Source organism: Ambystoma mexicanum, chromosome 3p (genome assembly GCF_040938575.1).
Source record: "Ambystoma mexicanum isolate Mex_15411 chromosome 3p, UKY_AmexF1_1, whole genome shotgun sequence".
Taxonomy (NCBI): domain Eukaryota; kingdom Metazoa; phylum Chordata; class Amphibia; order Caudata; family Ambystomatidae; genus Ambystoma; species Ambystoma mexicanum.
In genome coordinates this window covers 1,203,682,719-1,203,703,991 of record NC_090925.1, presented here as the reverse complement: position 1 = coordinate 1,203,703,991, position 21,273 = coordinate 1,203,682,719, and the positions used below count along the sequence as shown (strand labels likewise).

The 21,273-nt window shown below is 47.2% G+C and overlaps 1 protein-coding gene across 4 annotated transcripts in view; it reads right to left on the bottom strand.

The window, feature by feature from the left end:
- The window catches only part of KLHL3 (kelch like family member 3), a 1,295,653-nt gene that overhangs the window by 951,786 nt on the left and 322,594 nt on the right, over window positions 1–21,273 (bottom strand). The window lies entirely within an intron of this gene.

Here is a 21,273-nt window from a genome sequence, read left to right as displayed (position 1 = left end):
ATTTGTGAACTCTACTTGAGGCACCCTGTTTTTGCTTGGAGTTGGGTCACGCTTCTCTATTAGGGATACCTTGTATTTGCACTGAGATGAGTTATGTTTCTTATTCATTTCTTTATAGGGGCTTACAGTTCGCTTTTCAAGTGAATATATGGTTTCTTTTGAGACCAGATATTTGATGACAACAAACACATCTGATTTCCGGGCAGCTTTATTGCTGTAGCTGAGTCCTTCTCCACTCTACCTAAATATATGTGGGTTGCCTGTGTCAAGAAGGTTAGCATAATGGCTTATTCTCGTGGTCCCGTTCTAATGATCAGCATTTCGTGCTGTACCTTTTAGTTTAGTATTGTTGAGCTATGTTTTTTTGCTTATCTAAAAAGCTATAATGAGCGCTAATCTCGTATTAGATACTGAGGAGGAGCTACTTACCAGCCTACTACGACTTGATCGACTAAAGTTGTGAGCCCCCACAAGCGCCATTGAAGGTACTTTATCCCTTTTCTGTGGTTCTTAAGTCCATTTGTTAGTGACTACGACAGAACAGAATAGCTACTTTTGAGCTTACCCTTTGTTCCTTGTTTCCAAACCCACAGGTTTCACGTATCCATCGACAGTCTAAAAAACTGGACATGATTGTTTTATTGGGATTTTCGTGATTTTAACATCTCTCCTGATGAATGTTCTCTGAGTAATTCCACAAGAACAAACATGTCGAGATAACTCTCTGGATTTGCACAGGGATCTAACTTGTTTTATCTGACAACAATTAGAAATGGTTACACTATCTGAATTGTGTTAAGTGTACCCACACCTTGATTTGACCAATTACCATTGAGTGTAATTTACGATTCCCTATGTTTTGTGTGTGTATATTATATTGTTTGAAATTTTGAATAATTGGCGATTTAATATCTTTTTAATGTTTCCAGCTTTGATTAAAATGTATTTGATGATTCTAGCAGGTTTCTATTGTTCATCTGACCTTCTGGTTAGTGCGACCTGTGTTTTGAGCTCTGTCTCATTGATCCAGTGGGAGCTGGAGCTCCATCTGTTGACTGAAGGCAGAAAAGGGAGCCGTGCAGAGAGGCTGTCAATTTCATCAGAAGTGCTCGCTCCCCCTGTGTCAATGAGCTGACAGTGGTGCCCAAGGGGCAGGAGTTGGACCACTGATAATAGAAGCTGGAATGTGTGCATTCCTTGCCATTTATACTTTGTATCTGAGTGGTTGCGTGTCTTGATAAGTGTTTTCGAAGGTCTCCTGTCAAGAGTCAATTCCAATGTTGAATATTGCAGCGCAAGGAATCTTTGTATTGGAGTGGTCGCATATCTTGAAAATAACGTTTTCGAAAGTCTTAGAGTGCTGGGCATTTCAATTAAAGTGAAACAAACAAATATTAAACAATGGGCTGAATGAAACTGAACTTTAAAGCTAATGCAAAATCTATTGAATAACAAACTGAACAGAAACTTAACTATAAAGCAGAACTCTACGCTGGCTGAATCCCAAAGGGAAGGGAAATTTAAAATTAAGCATAATTACTGGATGCTGTTAACAGCCATGTAGAGAGACGTGTCTTCGCTGGAGCTCCTCCTGATCCTTGAAACATCCTGAAGAAAATCGTGTGAGAAACTGCTGCGACCATCCCAAAATGCAAGGACCTCGTATGGGAAGCGTTCAGGCACACGGAGCTGCATTGTGGAATCCACTCATGGAATAACTAAGGAGTTTGATGCCGCGGAAGATCCTGTAGTCCGCCAGTGATTATGGAAAAGATGGCCGCCGCCTATTAGCCAAGGAAGAACAAAGGGCGCAGACCATCCGAGCGCCAGGCCGCGGCACCCTCTGCAGTTTCTGCGGCGGAGTTGCGGTGCCGGAACAGTGTACGGCGTCGGCCGTGGGCACCGGGACTGGAATCACGTGCTGCGATGAACAGTCTGTGCGTGCACTGGCCTTGGGACTGCGGTGGGGAGCATCGGAATAACTTCCGACCCAGTCGGCGAAGTAACAAAGTGGCCCAGGCTTCAGAGAAAGGCGGGGACGGACCGCTTGGGTTGCAAGCTGAAGCGCGAGCTTCACACCGGCGGTGATACAAAGTATCAGAGGCCGCCTCCCATGTACACGACAGTGGGGTTTGAACAGCTTCGAGCGAGCCGCAGTCTGGCGGAACGGAGAATGCGGGAGACGAACAGGCTGTGTGTCTCCAGAACGGAAAGTGCCCGCAACGTTCAATGGTATCCCGTGCAGTGTCGGTCCATAATGCAGGGATCTTGTAAGGGAAACTCCTGGGCATGTAAAGCCGTATAGTGACATTTACCCACTGAATAACTTTGAAGTTGAGGCCGTGGAAGATTTTGCAGCCTGTCGGTTCCCATGAACAAGATGGCTGTAGCCCAGTAGCCAAGGAAAGACAAAGGGCGCAGACCGTCCGAGTGCCCGGCTGCGGAACCCTCTGCAGCTCTCCACAACGGGGGTGCCCGAGACAGGGTATGGCATCGGCCGCGTGCGCCGAGACTGATGTTGTGCCTGCCGGTTGAATCAGCGCCCCATGGTACGCAGCCCGCGTATGCACCGACTTTGGGACTGCAGTTGGGACGTTCCCGCAGCCTCGAAGTAGCCTGAGACAGGACACGGCAGATGAAGTGAGGAGACCCAGCCTGTGATAATACATAAAGGGACCCTGGCCTGAGAGAAGGGTGAGGTCGGACCGACCAGATGGAACATCGGAGTGCAAGTCGCGCACCGATGCTAAGTGTCGGAGGCTGCCTCTCATGCACAAGATAGCAGTGCCCGAATAGCTTTGGGCATATGATGTGGAGCAGCTTGCTGGATAGACACGCTGTGGGTGGCAGCCAGAGGGCACAGAACCTGAGAAGGCATATATGAGCCCCTGGGGGAGGCCAAGGAGCGCAAGCTGGCGGTTGTGGACGGAGAAGCCAGCAAGGGGCACAGACAGCGCAGCCCGGCCCATGGCGAAGTGGAGCTGCACCCAAGCTGGGGCACTGAGGCATTAAGCGGCCCAAACTGAGCACAGGAACACGCCGTGGAGGGCCAACAGGGGCTGGGCCTGATGGGACCTCACAGCGAGCTGGTGGAGTGAGACAGTGTAGGCGGATAACCTTGGGGCACTTGCTGGCCTACAGTCAGCATCGGGAGGCCTCCTTGACCGAGGGGCGTGAGGAAGACACCTGAGGCAAGACCCCAGGCCCGACAGCCCTGGGGCTCACGGAGCACCGGAGGGAGATTGAAGAAACATAGTGGAGGCCGGGGTAGCGACACAGCGGGGGCGCCGATACGTGGGAGGACCCAATCCATTCCAGGTGTGAGATGAGCGATATGGACACACCTGTACACAGTCAACATGGCCCCAGATACGCCTAGAGTGACATGGCGCCGCACTGACTTTTACGCGAGAGGTGGCACTGCCGGCCCACACCTAAATAGCACCGCACGATGGCCAACAAAACGGCCAGACCCAAAAGCAAACAGCCCACGCTGGAGGCCTATGCCAAGACGCCTACAGGTGCAGAGGGAGGTAAAAGCAATGACACCACCGCTGCAGGGGCGGAGACACCGTGCATGATCCAAGAAGTGCTAGCACCAATTGCAGACTTGAAAATTGCTTGGGAGACCAAATTGGGCCTGGCAATGAATGACCTGAAAGTGGGTCTGGATCTCAAGATCGGAGCGGTCCAAGAGGAAGTTAATCTGCTGAGACAGGATGTGCGGACGCTTGCGGAGCGCACTGGAAACTTGGAAAAGGCGATGGCCCCGAACACGGCGGCATGCGCCGCCCACGGATCTGAGCTCCATGCCCTTGTTCAGCGTGTGGGCAACCTGGAGAACAGGGCAGAGGAGTCAGAAGGGCGTGCCAGACGCAATAACGTTCGTATTTTGGCCCGCGGAAGGAGTGGAGGGGTCCAACCCAACAGAATATGTAGAATCCATGCTTTTGCAGGAAATAACTGGCGGTGCACTATCCCAGGGGTTTGCAGTTGAGAGGGCGCACAGAGCCTTGACAAGAAGACCGCCCCCAGGAGCCCCCCCCCCGCGGCCGCTGATCACAAAGATCTTGAATTATCAGGAGAAGATACTCAAATTCTTCCGGAAGGGAGGAACGATAGAAAGGGCCGGCGAAAATCACGGCGTACCCGGACTATACTCTGACCGTGCCAAAAATAAAATTTATCAAGCAGACTGGATATCCAACATGACAATCTGCTCAAAACTCAAGGACTTTAACCCCGAGGCATTTGGCGTCAAAAGGTATGGGGTAATAGCAGAGTATCTGCTAAAATACCCATCACCTGCATCCCGTCAGAAATATCTAAGATTCAGATTAAATCAATATGAAACTAATGAGATTTTACACAGAAGGAAAGTAATACCAAAGGACCAGAACTTCTGTCGGCACTGTAATGACAAAGGACAATGTGAAACATTACAACATCTTATAATTGAATGCCCCGCTCTATATGACATCAGAGTGAAATGCTTTGGAAGTAAATTGTTGGTTCAGAGCGGTACTAGTTCTAGGCAAATATGGAATCTATTGTTTTCTAATCCAAGATTAACTATACAGCTCGCAATTGTGCAATTTCTTAATTTAATATTTCCTGTTATGAAGACTGTCTGTATCAATGCGAAGTGAAGGGTAGTCTGATGGTTGTAACATAATTATTCATTCTACTCTGCTTTATTTTGCCTCATAATTATTTTTAATGAGATACAAATAAGTATTTACTTATTTTTTATTGTTATAAGTGTGGATGTGCAAGTTTAAAAAAAAATGATAATGAGTGTAAATATTTGAAAAGTTGGTTTACCAGCTATATCAAATTAATAATAAAAAAAAAAAAAAAAAAAAAAATACTCTGCACGTACAGCGCAGCAGGATGAGCTTCGGGGTGGTGAAAAGGAGGTTGAGAGAGGCCGGCCACCGATACATGTTGCTCTACCCGGCCAAACTGAAAGTGTTCTACAAGAACAAAACTCTGTTTTTTAAGACGCCGGAGGATGCTATGGATTGGCTGGACATGCAGGGTCGCCCCCAGGAACCGGATATCCAGATGGGAGCCGTAGAAGATAAGTAGCACGCAACTGGGCCATCCCCGGCGACATAACATAAGACATTGGGATGAGAATTTAGTATCACATAAAGATGGCGGGGAATGTGTTGCAACAAATATGGGCTGGCAAGATCCGTTAGATGCTATAATGCTACTTAGATTAAGACATTGAGACTTGAATATAGTGTTCAATAAAGCTTGTGGGGAATGCGTTGCAGCATATATGTGCTAATAGGATCCGTTGGTTGTAATTATTCCAATCAGATGAGTGGGAGCTCCAGGGAGACTATCCCTGAACCCCGTAGTTGTACACTTCGTTAGGTCACTGTTAGATCGGTGACACCCGCGGGGTCCTAGTCCTCGGTCACGAGACAAGACCAGACGTGGGTGGGCCTGAGATCCAGGGATAGAGCTGGGCATTTGTTGGGGCAGGATAGGATGGGGAGGGGAAGGGTTGTGAGCAGTGGGGTAGAGTTGGCGAGAGGGTAGGGGGGGAGGTGTTGGGGTTGGGAGGGATAAGAGCCGGACTATGGGCCATCAGGGGAGACATAGGAAGTGAGAGCGGATTGGAAGTACATCGAGTAGATGGCATCGGGTAATCTCAGAGTAGCGACCTGAAATGTGCGGGGCCTCAATAGTTATCTAAAACACAACAAAGTGATGATGTACCTAAAGAGGATGCGTTTTGACATAGCCTTGCTACAGGAGACCCTCCTCACCAGGGAGAAGCTGGAGGTGGTCAGAAGAAAATGGAAAGGTAATGTCATAGGTACCACATACTTGGCATATGCAAGAGGGGTAATTACATGGGTGGCACCGCACGTGCCGTTTCAGTTGCTCAATTCGACTATAGACCCAGAGGGCAGAAAGGTGGTGGTGGTGGCGGGACTCTTGGAGAACAGGCAGGTGAATATCATAAATTTGTATGCCCCTAATCACGATACTGCAGCATATTTCAGGTCCCTATATAGTAAAAATAGCCCCCTGGCAGGCGGCGCGATGGTGTGGGGAGGGGATTTCAATTGCACCCAGAACCCCAGGATAGATAGGTCAGATGACAAACCAGGGAAGCCGGCGCCAGCAGCTAAAGCATTGCGGACACTGTTGATAGACCTAGGTCTTGAGGACGTATGAAGGAAGCTGCACCCAATGGATAGGCAATATTCGCACTATGCAGCGCCACATAACCTGCATACGAGTCTCGATTATGTGTTTGCTGATGCTGAGATAGCGGGAGAAATGGTGGGGACGGAATACAAGGCCCGGGTATTATCCGACCATTCGCCTTTGGTCGTAGAGTGGCGACATCAACCCCTCCCGCCCCCGAGCGCGTATCCTGACATGGAGGCTTAGAACTGAGGCTCTACAGGATGCAGGATTCCGAGAAGATCTGAGGGAGGCCATCGAGGAATACTTTGAGAGCAACACAGGCAGTGTACGGTCTATGGGAACAGTATGGGAGGCATTTAAGGTGGTGGTGCGTGGAGTAGCTATATCAAAATCCAAAGGGCTCCAAGGAGGTATTGAACGGGAACTGCAGGAGACAGAAAGAGAGCTGGAGGGCCTTACACAGAGCGAGGGACCCACCCGAGAGAACAGTGTCAAGATAAGGGACTTACAGTTAGCCTGTGGCGAACTCTGGGATAGATTATGCAAATTAAACTATAAAAAATGATACGGAGAGGCTACATGCAGTGGGGGCTAAGCCTGTTAGATTGTTAGCCTGGTTATACAAAAATGAAACCCCCCACTTTGATTAGAGAGGTCAGGAACGAGGAAGGTCAAATCTGTAATACCCAGGAAGGGGTTAATGAAGAGTTCCTCAAGTATTACAGACACTATGTATATGAGGACACAGGAGAGGATGCGAGTCAAGAAATATCGGAAATAATTGAGGATATAGGGTTGCCTACCTTAGATCAATCAGAACACACAGATCTCGAAGCCCCCATCACCTCGGACGAACTAGAGGCGGTGATTCAACACCTGCCTACATGTAAAGCACCCAGGTCGGATGGGTTACCCAGCAAATTTTATAAAAAGTATATGTTCAATGGAGCTTATGAGCGGGGGGGAACTGCCGGCGTCCCTCCGCGAGGCAGTGATCATCCCGCTCCTAAAACCGGGCAAGCTGGACGTGGAATGCGGATCCTATAGGCCCTTGTCTATGCTCAATCAGGATAGCAAAATCCTTATGCCAGTGCTAGCCAACAGGTTAAAGGTGGTAATAGGCAAGTTGATACACCCGGACCAAACGGGTTACGCCCCCAGTAGAAATATCACAGACAACCACAGGAGGCTGCACCATATCCTTGACCAAACCGAGGAAGACCCGGGCGAGCTGGCCATCGTGTCACTGGACGCGGTTAAAGCTTTTGATTCAGTGCGATGGACGTGGTTGAAAGCAACCCTGAAAGGATACGGAATGGGACCAGGATACATCAGATGGGTTCAGATTTTATAAAGCTCCCCGATTGCAAGAGTTAAAACCGGAACTACAATTTCAGATAAATGGCAACTCAGTAGAGGGACCAGACAGGGATGCCCCTGGTCACCCATGTTATAAATCCTGGCATTAGAGCCGCTGGCAATATGCCTGCGGCAACAATACGGGGAGGTGGGGATCCGTACTAGAGGGGGCACACACCTGATGTCGCTGTACGCGGCTGATATGCTTCTCTATTTGCGCTACCCGGAGGAGAACCTGCAATATGTGCTGGAGGTGATGGATGGTTATGCCACCCTCTCGGGCATATCGGTGAACCCCCGGAAGTCTAGTCTGTTCCTCTTGGGAAGGTATAAGAGCACCCCATTGGAGAGGCTGCCCATCTTGCAGATACCCTGGCAGACCGGGACATTTAGGTATCTGGGCATACATATTTACCACAGGATAGAGACAGAGCACAAACAAAATACAGAGAAAGCGATAGAGGGAGTCAAGAATAGCATGGCGTTCTGGTCTAGATTACCACTAGCTATGATGGGGAGGGCAGCTCTGCTCAAAATGGTGGTTTTGCCCAGACACTTACATTTCTTTGTGAATATCCCGTACCTAATCCCCAGACGCTTTTTTGTGAGGCTTCATGGCATGTGCAGGGACTTCATATGGGGCAATTCTGGAAACAGGGTGGCCCTGTGGAAACTACAGAACACATGTGATAAGGGGGGCATAAACCTGCTGAATTTTGAACTGTACTACTTGGCGGGACAGTTGTTGTACGTGGCTAGGTGGTTGTCTGCAGAAGACTCGGCAGAAGTTAGGCTTTTGCAAGGCGAATCAGCTCCATACTTCTTGAAAGAGATAGTGTGGCTGCATAAAACTAAAATGACGACGAGGGGGAGACTACTGAAATTGGGCTGGGAAGTCTGGTGCAGGACATGGCGAACGATGAGTGACCTAGATCCGCTTTCTCATCAGGCCCCGCTGGCAGTGCTATGCGGGGACGACTCCCAATTGTTTGAAGTGGTCCGCAGGTACTGGGAACCAGTGGGCTTAGCCACCCTCGGAGATATATGGCAGGATGGGGAAGCATTGGGATTCCAAAGGCTGCAGGAGGAGACAGGGGTGCATAGAGGCCAATATATCACTTATACCAGGCTCATGAAACGGGTGAGGGAGAGGTGGCCTAAGACGGTGCTAATGGAAGAACCTGATGCCACCCTAGAAACGATGTATGATGTCTCAGAGGGTGGGCATGAGATATCCAGGAAATATGAGCTCCTGAGAGCAAAGGCAGGGAAGGAGCTGCTTCAACTGAGGCATGACTGGGAGGAGGAGGTAGGAGAACCCATGACAGAGGGACAGTGGGACAGAGCCTAAAAGGTACCATAAAAAGGTGTCCCGGAATGCGAGACTCCAGCAGATCCAGCTGTACGTGAAGGTACGCATACATATGTAATGTTGTGCTCACACTTGGAGTTTGTACTAATCACCATATGTGTTAAAAGAATGTACCCTTTGTTAAAAGAAGAGGCCTTCTCTTTATACAGCGGCATTTAAGACCTGCTGACCTGGCAAGAACTTGTTTTAACAGAAGAATTGTGTTTGGTCACTGTACATCGAAGCATGCTGAGCCTGCTAAAACTATCTGCAGATTACGGGTGGGGAAGGAATGAGTAAGCACAGCCTCGTGCACAGAGATAAGGACACAGAGGGGCACGAGAGAGAGCGAATAACAGATAACAGGAAACCACAATAGCAGATGTTGAACTGTTGACCGTTGATGCAAAGTCATGACTGGGAGGAACCGCCTTGTGGTGGACATAATCTATGTGCAGCAATGTATGACAATGTAAAACAGATGGGTATAAAAGGACCACGATGTGCAGGGCAAAGGGCGGCACTTTGACGACTTGCTTTGCGAGACGGTTGAACTTGTGGCCCATTCGCGAATGCTTGTGTGTTAATAAAGCAATGATTACTCAACTCTATTCTGTTTGAGTTTTTATAGGGTCCCTTTTGTACTGATTATGGTGACGGCGAGAAATCGCACCCACAATTTTGGTGTCAGAAGTGGGACGCGAAGGAGCGACAGTCCGTCACTGGGTGAGGAACGCCGCGGCGGAACCGGAGAAGGAATTGATCACGGGGCCCCAACAACTGAATCCGCACCTTTGATTGCAACCAACGCGTCATCCTTGTTTTTCCGGCTCCGTTGGCGGTGGAACAGCAGGCTGTCGCCCTTCGGGTCCGGAACACTCTGGCGGGACCCTTAAGATAAGTGGTATGGACGGATGCATGATGGAATAAGGAAATAATGATTCAGGGTTTGTGAAGAGGACGGTGGTAAGTCCGTCTATGAAGAAGTAATGTTGAAATGATGATATGATATGTTAGATACGCCAGGAGGATGTATTATTATTGTTAGCCAATAGGTGCATATTTGGGAAAGGTGAGTGTTTTAGGCAATTGTGGTATACCAACAAAATGGGTCAAGCGGCTTCCAGCAAGAGTGGTATAGGCAAGAGACACTATGCCCCTCTTGAAGGAACCCCTGCATTTGATATGTTGATTAAACATGGATTGAATTCAACATTGTTCTTAAAAGAATGGTCCGAATACACAAAAGATTTGATTGAGCATAAATGGCCAGACACCGGGTCCTTTGATGTGGACCGCATATCCAAAGTAGAAATAGAATTAGTAAAAAGACGGGTCAGACCCGCACAGTTTGAGGCTATACGACTATGGAGGGTAGAAGCAATGCGCAGGCGCAATGCTCAGAATAAACAAAAAGCAAAGGAGCAGAAGAGAACGGTAAATCAAAAATTACATGATCTAGAGATAAAAGAGAAGGGTGAGAGGCTAGATCAGTTGGATAGACATATGATGATTAAGAACAGTGGGGGTATGTATCCTGCTGTGCCGGTGCCTCGATATGAAGATGTGATAGGGCTAGAAGCAGAACAAACAACGACTGAATTATTGTTTCCAGGAGCTACAGCTCCACCGGCAGACAGTGAGGGTGAAAGGGTGGAATTCCCAATGAAGTATGGAGACCCAGATAGGTTGATAGACCATAGGAGAACGACTACTGTAGAAAAGGATAGAGATGGAGACTTGCAAATCCTTATGGCCGGGCTGTATGGCACACCCCTCAATGACAGCCTACGGGACCAATTGGGGCGTTTGACACCTTTGGAATTTAGGACAGTGGCCACTAAACTATATACCTTTTATGAGGGTAACTGTAAATTGAGAGGACAGAGTACTGCGGATCTGCCCTCAGCATATCAGGACGCTGTCGCGTTACTACCAGTGACTGCGTCCAGTGTTCAGTTATGGGGATGTATGTCCGACATAATAGCGGAAGTCATAAGGGGCGGTGTTGAATGGGAGAAGGAAAAGAGGGCATGGGAAAGAGAGGTGAAGGAAAGAGAAGCTAAACTCAAAGATGCAGACCAGGCGGGCCAAAACGTAGCTAATCGTATGATAGCATCCATACACTCACAGTCCATGTCCACCCTGGTGAGTCTGATGGAGGGCCTTGGCTGGCCTATACAAGTAAACGTAATTAAATATCTTCTTATTAGGGTGGATGATATAGAAGAAGAAAAGGAGCCTAGGTATGTGTCCCAGTGGAATAGGATTAGGACGGAATTGGATAAGAAACTGCTACCTAATATAAGAGTGGATGATTCAGGGGCGGAAGAATGGAGGATGGCTAAGGTGGAGAAACTATTAAAAGATTATAAAAAAATAAAAGAGAAAGCTCTTAGTCATCAATCCTCTGTTTCGCCACCAGCGCAGGCCCTTGTAAGTGAACAAACAGACATGGAAAAGTTACTATTAATGCCAATGAGAGAGTGCCAACCCACCATAGAGGCAGCCACTGGTAACATGATGCGCACCTATGTGTATGTCCCTTTATCCCGAATTGAATTAATGCATATCACCAAGTCCATCCCCGACCCTCGTATAGACCCGGCAGGATTCTACAAGGAAGTAGGAAAGTTATTCAGACCAGGGTTATTTACCGTAGAGGATGTAGATAACATATTGTTAGCCATTGTCCCAGAAGAAATATGGACCCCCTTTCGTGCCAAAGACAATGAAACAATAAAATGGAAAGATGTAATGGATGCGAGCAAAAATAGAAAACTGCATGAGGAATATCCTGAACCCCTAAGGGGGCATGGCATGGCAGTCCTGAGGGCTCTAGAAAAGGTGTTACCCCCATTTGATGTGAATGTGGAGAAACTGTCCGCTGTGATACAGGGTGCAAGTGAGGAAGTAGCACAGTACTTTCTGCGTTATGAAGCAGCATTCAAAGCGCACAGTGGGCTAGAGATAGGGTCTGAAACGGGCCAACGGTACTTTGCCACAAACTTTGTAGAGGGGCTCCACGGGCCAATTCAGGAGAACATTAGGAGGGCAGAAAGTACATGGATGACTAGAAACCCCCGGGATCTCCTCGAAATGGCTAGGTATTACGAAAGAGGGGAAAGAGTGAAGGGACAACAAAAGGCACGACAAGAGAAGGATTTAAAAACCAAAGTGTTGATGCAACAGTTGCATCAAGGGCCCCAAGGCAGGTATAACTACAATTATAACGGCCCGTCACAGGGCTATAGTAGCAACATGATAGGGGGCCAAGGGACAGGAAGAGGTACAGTGCAAGGAGGTGCGCTATATGGGAGGAGGGATGGGCTACCCCAAGATGTATGTGCCTTCTGCAAGAGACCCGGACACTGGAAATCCCAGTGTCCCCAGAGTGGTGGGAGAGGAAGGGGCGTACGGCCCCCTTCACAGACAACATTTGCCCCAGGAAATAGGACTGGTGGGTACGGCAACCAAGACAATAGAATGTTTAAACCCCCTCAACCCAATGCCTTTGACGGACAAGCAAGAGGGGATGTTCCCTGGCCGGCCCCGCCTCCCCCCAATCTACTGTATCAGCCACGACAAACGACACAAGTGCAAGGTGTATGCCAGGGTGAAGAATGTGGAGAGAGGGTATACTATAACGATGATTTTCAGGATAACACAAGCGATATGTCCTGAGGATGCCGGAATGAGATAGCGGGAGTGGTGCAGGTTCCTATAGACCAAAGGGGGCCTTATGCCTCTATTAGGATCGGCCCCCACCGAAACTTGACATGTCTGGTAGACACGGGAGCTGGAAACAGTTCCGTGAATATCAGAGCCGTCCCCGCTGTCCCATTATCGGATAAAAGCAAGGTATCAGTTGGATTTGGGGGAAATCCAATAAGGACTCCTGTAAGTGAAATAGTAGAAGCGGAACTTCATGGGGTAAAATGGGAGAATGGGTGGCTGTTGACCAATCACTGCCCAGAAAACTTGTTAGGTATTGATGCATTAAAAACGCTAGGGGCCACAATATATTGCTCCCCCCGGGGAGTGAGAATGACCATAAGCAAACCTATGAGTATGATAGGAGTAATGCAAACCCTGCCCCCGGAACTCCAAGACATCCCGAATGAACTATGGGCCACTCATGGGAATGATGTAGGAGTGTTGGATGTTTCCCCAGTAGTAATCAAACTAAAGCCTGGTGCCAGGTTGCCCAGGATAAAACAATATCGCATATCACACGAGGGAGAGCAGGCACTATATCAAATAGTACAGGACATGATACGATTAGGGGTGGTAGAGCCAACAAATGATAGCCCTTGTAACTCTCCGATCCTTCCAGTACACAAGAAAGGTGATGAAGCCGTACCCTATCGTTTTATTATTGATTTGAGAGAAATAAACAAAATAGTAGAACCCAGATATCCAGTTGTCCCTAATATTTCAAGTGTACTCACTTTAATTCCCAAAACAGCGAAATGGTTTACGGTAATTGATTTGAAAAATGCCTTCTTCAGCATTCCTATTGCCGAAGAAAGCAGGTACCTGTTTAGTTTCACTCTTCGAGATAGACAGTATCGATTTACTAGAGCCCCGCAGGGATATACAGAAAGTCCCGCCATATTCAGCCAAGCACTAAAAACACAGATGGATAACCTAGCCCTACCCGCTAACACTGCTCTGATACAATATGTTGATGATTTGCTATTATGTGCAGCCACCGAAGAGGAATGCCATTATGTGACCAGATTGGTGCTAATGCACTTAGCAGAGAATAAGCACAAGGTAGCCCTAGCCAAAATGCAGTATGTAAAACAAAAGGTCCATTATTTAGGCTTTGAGCTGTCCGAAGAGGGGCGAACCCTGTCTACTGATCGCATTGCTTTGATACAGTCCATAAAAGGTCCAGACACGGCAAAGGGTCTCCGAAGGATAATTGGTGTTTTATCCTACTGTAGACACTGGATTCCTGAATTCTCTGTATTGATCCAGCCCATGCTAAAAGCCTTAAAAGAAGTACAAGAAAACGGCCCATTAGAATGGACACCTGAGATGGAAAAAGCCCTGACAGCTATGAAAGATGTTCTATGCCACGCACCAGCCTTAGGCACACCTGATTATACTAAGAGATTTTGCCTTTTTGTTGATGAACAGGAAGGTTGCGCTGTGTCAGTCTTGACACAGGAACAAGGGGGTAAACAGAGACCATGTGCATATTTTTCTAGCACTCTGGACTCAGTAGCTCGAGGCCTACCCCCATGCATGAGAGCAGTAGCTGCAGCAGCGACAGCCCTAAAACAAAGTGCAGGTATCATCCTAGGGAGTGAAGTAACAGTAAAGGTTCCACATACGGTAGATGTTCTTCTGAATAGAGTGCATACACAGCATTTGACTACAGCTAGACTCACACAGTATGAGATGATCCTGTTTGCCAGTAATGTAAAAATTGAACAGTGTAACACTTTGAATCCAGCGACACTGCTTCCTTTGCCCACCTCACCTGATGACATTAGGCATGATTGTGTGATCCAAATGGAAGAACACACTAAGGGTAGAGCAGACCTGCAAGACACCCCGCTGGTTGATAATGAGGGTATATTATTCTGTGATGGTTCCTGTTTCAAATTGCCAAATGGGGAGACAACAGCAGGGTATGCAGTAACTACAGGGGAACGGTTGATTGAGAGTGGGAAAGTGTGTGAAAAATCGGCCCAGGCAGCAGAATTAATTGCGCTAACGAGAGCATTAGTGTTAAGCAGCGGTATGAAAGTGACAATTTATACTGATTCAGCCTACGCGCACGGGGTGGTTTCCAGTTTTGGTAAACTCTGGGGAGAGCGTGGGTTTTTAACCTCCCAAGGTGATACTATTAAACATGCCCGATTGATTGCTGAATTATTGCAAGCCCTTACGCTGCCCAAAATGGTGGCCGTAGTGAAGTGCTCAGCGCATAAAAAAACACTGGATTATGTCACGCAGGGAAATTCTTTGGCTGACCAGATGGCTAAACTAGTTGCCACAAGGGACACTCGGTGGGAAGCCCGACAGCTCATAGTGGGGAGGGATGTGACTATGGAAGGGACGAAGGAGCGCGTAAAGGAAATCCAAGCAGATGCAACCATTGAAGAAAGACTATCTTGGCACAAGGATGATCAATATAAGGAGACGGTAGATGGGCTATGGGCACATACCAAAACGAACACCTGGGTACTACCTGACGCATACTTACCTGTGATAGTGAGCGTGGCTCATGGTCCAACCCACGTTAACGCAAGAACTATGGAAGAAGTTTTAAGTACTGTGTGGTACAACAAAAGATTGGGAATGTATTGTCGCCAATGGGCAAAACAATGTGAAATATGTGTTTTATATAATGTGGGGAAAGGTGTACCGGCCCCGGCGGGCCACAGTAAGTTACCCACCTGCCCTTTTGAGGTGGTGTATATGGACTTTATACAGCTGGAGCCTGTAAATAAACATTCCTACTGTTTGGTGATGAAATGTGGGTTCTCAGGATGGGTGGAAGCATATCCCCTGCGGGACAATAGTGCCACCTCCACAGCACAATGCATATTGAAACACTGGGTGCCCTTGTATACGGTCCCCAGATATCTATGGTCTGACAATGGGACTCATTTTACTGGTGAAGTAGTACGCAAAGTTTGCAAGGCCCTTGGTATTGATCAACGTTTCCACGCAGTTTTTCATCCTCAATCAGCTGGGATTATAGAGGGCACAAATAAGGTACTGAAGAACAAACTGGCAAAGGCTTGTGCTGAAACGGGACTGAAATGGCCGGATGCATTGCCTATTGCATTATTGAGTATGCGTACTATGCCTAAGCGTACACATGGTTTATCTCCTTTCGAAATTGTTATGGGGCGTCCACCAAGTATTGGGACCCCCATATCACCTAAGAGATTGTCTGAGCAAGCATGGCCTGCATTACAACAGTATTGTATTGGGTTAACTAATAGACTGATTTCTATTAATGCACAGGTGAACGCAGTAGCTCCATCTCCTCTGATAGGAGAAGGTCACGACGTGCAGCCCGGTGACTGGGTTGTTATAAAAGCCTTCGATCGCACCAGCGGACTGCAACCCAGATGGAGGGGCCCGTTTCAGGTGCTCCTCGCAACACAAACTGCGGTAAAAGTTGATGGCAAACCGCACTGGTACCACGTGAATCACGTCAAGAAGACGCTTCCATTACTGATTCCTCCGGAAAAGGGAACCAACCAACCCCAGGTTGCAACAGTACTGCCAGATGCCACTAGTAGGTGTGCCCATCGTCTCCGATCCCGTGACGTGTATGTGCCAAGCAACGTGTAAGGACACTGTTTTGAACTTTGATCATTAGGGAGATGAACATTTGGACTCTCTTGTTGGTTTTAGCAGAATTGTGCCTTACTGAAGACGACGGGCTTGTAGCCTGAAGGGCCTTCGGCGTTCCCCTCCTGGGACAGGCACTACGAGACGTGGGACAGATCGGATGAAGGTTTTCAGTGAGACCTACCACTATTAGAGTAATAAGGACACTGGTGCTTTAAATAGGGGATATTGCTATATCGCTAGGTTGCAACTGATATACGCTGTATACTGAGCCATATACTGAACTATGTCTACACCCGTGTATGCTGGTTTAGTCCCTGAACGGATAAGTGTATGCTCCTCAAACACAGAAGGTAAGAGGAAAATACAAGTTTGTACCACAAGAGGCAAAATTTTGTTTTCTGTATGCACGATAGTAGTACTAATAGCATTTGCCATAATATTCTGGTATCTGGAACATCCATCTAGATATGAATTAAAGAACCTGTTGCCCGAGTCAAATGAAACAGGGAGAACAGATTGGGTCAAGAGCAGGAATCGAGATGCCTATGACCAACACGACCCGGAAGACTATGCTAAAAATGAATACGTGAAGATAATAAACACAACATATGGGGTAGTGAATAAAACTGATTGCTGGATCTGCACCCACATGCCCCGACATAGCAGTGAAGGCATCCCAGTGTACGCATCGCCAGTTACTGAGGATGCCGGGTGTACATTAATTTACATGAGAATAGTGTCAGCACAGCAATACATGATACCGAATACCGCTTGTTATGTTAGAGGAGAGAACAAAACCCTTCTAAAGGAAAAGATACGCTATAAAATCAAAACTGAGGGAATCGGGCTTGCACCTGCTATGGTACAGATAGTAAGAGAACCTCCTCCCCCTATCACCATCACACAAGAGTTTAGGCCAAAGAATATATGTTTTAAGAGGAGCGCAAGAGGTAATCAAAGAATGATCTCGGGGTGCAGTCAAATGGTGAATCTAAATAACTACACGAAGGGATTGTTACAGATTGAAGGACATGCCTATGTCTGTAACAAGAGGGCTTATTTGTGGTTAGCCAAAGATTTTGTTGGGGTATGTTACATAGCCAGAATAATGCCGGCTGTGATGGTATATGCCCCGTCTACTCTGCATAAAGAAATACACAGCAGAAATAAACGAGCAGTAAACCCAAAAATTCCTACGTATCAACCTACAGGATGGGAAACGTTTATAGATCTGATGGGGGTCCTGGTTCCTCCAGCGGGCATCTTTATGAACAGTCAAGAAATCCAAAAGCTAAACAGGGCCCTTGAGTTCGTAATCGAAGAATCTGCAGACCTAATGGAAAACATCACTTATGAAATGAAAGCAATTCGGCTAGTGGCTCTCCAAAATAGGTATGTCTTAGACATACTCACTGCAGAAAGGGGCGGAGTCTGTTTTTTGGTGGGATCCCAATGCTGTGTTTACATACCAGAAGGGAGTACAGGAATCCTGGATGGAGTAAACAAACTGCATAAAGTGGCGGATAGCATCCACCAGGAGGAAGGGTCAGGAGATAGCTGGTGGATGAAGCTCCTGAAAGAAATTGGATGGCAACTTCTTACGCCTATACTGGTTCTAGCGGCAATAGTTGTAGGAATTTGTCTCTGCATCCAATGCTTCCCGGTATGTGTGTCGTGCTGTGTTTCCATGTGTTCTTCCAGCATAACGCGCCTAAATCCAATGGATAAAAGCCATGTACAACAGGAATTTTTTGACATGGGAGGCCTGGAGAAGATTATGGTACATACAGTATGTGATGATGTTGCTTTCCTGCCATCTGCTTATGCTAGGACTGTTTAGATTGATGCTCAAGTGTGAGCAAAGGGTGGATTGAAGGTACGCATACATATGTAATGTTGTGCTCACACTTGGAGTTTGTACTAATCACCATATGTGTTAAAAGAATGTACCCTTTGTTAAAAGAAGAGGCCTTCTCTTTATACAGCGGCATTTAAGACCTGCTGACCTGGCAAGAACTTGTTTTAACAGAAGAATTGTGTTTGGTCACTGTACATCGAAGCATGCTGAGCCTGCTAAAACTATCTGCAGATTACGGGTGGGGAAGGAATGAGTAAGCACAGCCTCGTGCACAGAGATAAGGACACAGAGGGGCACGAGAGAGAGCGAATAACAGATAACAGGAAACCACAATAGCAGATGTTGAACTGTTGACCGTTGATGCAAAGTCATGACTGGGAGGAACCGCCTTGTGGTGGACATAATCTATGTGCAGCAATGTATGACAATGTAAAACAGATGGGTATAAAAGGACCACGATGTGCAGGGCAAAGGGCGGCACTTTGACGACTTGCTTTGCGAGACGGTTGAACTTGTGGCCCATTCGCGAATGCTTGTGTGTTAATAAAGCAATGATTACTCAACTCTATTCTGTTTGAGTTTTTATAGGGTCCCTTTTGTACTGATTATGGTGACGGCGAGAAATCGCACCCACATACGTCACCCATAGAGCTTATCTAACTCCCAGAAGGATAGCCAGGTTTGGGGGCGTGGCTATACAGAAATGCCCCAGGTGCGGGGAGGAGGAGGCGGCAGGGTTGCTGCACATGCTCTGGGCCTGCCCTGAGGTGCACAGATTCTGGGAAGAAATAAAGATGAAAATGGCTGGTGGGGGGGGGGGTGGGGCTTGACATAGGGTCGGCCTGGGCATGTATGCTTGGGACTTTCTCCAGGCAACGTAATTCAAAGCATGTCAGTAAGATGAAGGACTTGGCCTACATCTTGGCTAAGCGCAGAATTGCAATGTGCTGGAAAGCAGCCCATAGGCCCAGAGTAGAGATGTGGTGGGCGGACCTCTTGAGATGGGCTGAAGCAGAAACCGCGGTGTGGTTTGAAGCTGTCACCAGGGGAGGAGAGGAGGAAGTGGGCCCTCTGATAGCCTGGAGGCAACTGGTGACCTCAATGGCAAATTCCCACCAAGCCAATCTTGAAACAGTAGACAAAGATGAGTCTACAAATACTGAGATTCCCTAAAATATTCATGCAGAAGACGCTGGTGAGATGGCTCGAGTCTGTGGGGTGGGAGGGGGGTAGGACAGAGAACAACATTGTATAATGTGTTTTGACTTTGATTATGAACGTCCTAAAAAGTTGTAATGTTTGGTGTGTTTGTTTAATAATAAAAAAAGTAGTTTTAAAAACAAAATTACTGCATGCTGAATGTCAAAGTGAAAGGAACTTTACAATCTAAGCAAAAATCATTACAAGTTGAATTCTGAATTGAATGGAACTTCAAATTTAAGGAACATTGAATTAACAGAACTTTATAAAGTAGCAAGACAGTGACATAGTGAAATAACCAATTAACTGAAAGCTTCAAATGCCTGAATACATTATTGAAGTTAATCTTATTACTTGAAGAACACTATTAAAAGTATATGGGCCAAAGAAAGAGGAGAAGTAACCAAGAACCCTACCTGTTTGTGATACAAGATGAAAGACTTGGGGAAGGGAACCCTGAGACTTAAGGAGCTACATGTGTTATCTTGAGCAGAGCCTCAAGACCCTTTTGTGTTTTAATTGTGTTGCATAAAACTTGGGGAAGGACTATTTGACCTTGAACTTAAGAAAGGTAACACAGTGACTTTTTCTGGAACTGCTTTATCCTTGGGGAAAGGAGCTGAAAGAAAGCTGTGAGCTAGAAGAGACTCAGAACATTATTTTTGAACACTTTCTTTGGTTGCAAACATCCCAACACATTGTTTGATTTAGTTGTGAGGGAAAGGATAGATTTTGGACACAGGCAGATTCTTAAGTTGACCTTTTGGACTCAGACTTACTTTAGTTTGTTCAGGTAGGGGAATCGCACCTTAGCATAGGGCAAGTTAGGCTTTTTACCATCCTAAAATTTCTTTAAATAAAAGTTTATTTTGAACTTTGAATCTGTTGTGTGTCCTGCTTTCTGATGCCTTCAAGGCGGTACACAAAGTTGTCAGCGAATGTCACATTGGAGTAGTTTGAAGTAGTGGCATACTGTGAGACAGACAGGGACTGTTCTCACAGTAACCGTCCCCTCTGCACTTGCACGTTCTGAACACTCACAAGGCACAGTAAGTTTGTCTTCCCTCCCTGTCATTCTAAAGATTTGTTTGTACTATTAATTCGATCATTTATCTCTGTTGTAATTCATTGTCTACCTTTCGTTGTCCCCACCCTGTTGCCCTGTGGGCATTTTGAAACAGTTTTGCTAATTGTATAAGCGCCTAACAAGTGACCAAAAGTAGACAGGTGGTGTGTCATGATTCCTGCCCCTCATGTCCCCAGCCCTCCAAGATGTCAGGCTGGAGCTAGGCCACGATCACCTGCATGGCCCTCAAGGGCCTCTCCATCCCTCCAAAGACCCACTTGGAGTGAGACTTGGCGCTTGTGGCACCAGACTCACTCACTCCCATAGGATAACATTGGGGATTGGACTTGTAGTGCATTGATGGGGACAAGATGGATGCCCCCACATATTTTGGTTCCCAGAACTGCATGTGCGGTCTAGTCTTTTGGGTGTGGTTCAGCCCAGAGACACCTGGGATACCCAGAGACTATTTAAGCCACACCCAGGCTGAGAAACATGCTTTGCGTTTTCTGCACCTGCAGCGTGACACTCACCGTGTTCGGATCGGTCTCCAGTAGGCCTGCATCTTTCTCCTGCGCTCAGCTCCTGCAATAACAAGAACACCGTTAGGAACAGCCTTACCTTGCAGCGCTTATGCCCATCATTCATCGCTCCTTCTGTTCTGCGGGCATCTTCAGCGGTGTCATTCCCATCCCGGCACGCCGCTTCCTGAGAAGGGAAAAGAACAGAAAAAAAGGCATTAGTAAGCATTCTGCAAATCTTCGCTTATTTTTAAATGCTGTACGAGCTTCAAACGCTTACCTGAATCCCAGCCGCTCTGGGGGAATTCTGTCTCCGGAACTTCTCATCCATCTGCAAGAGGGAAAAGACACTCCAGGTTAGCGTGGAAACATCTAGAGGCGCTGCATACCGCGCTTACCCACCTCATTTGTT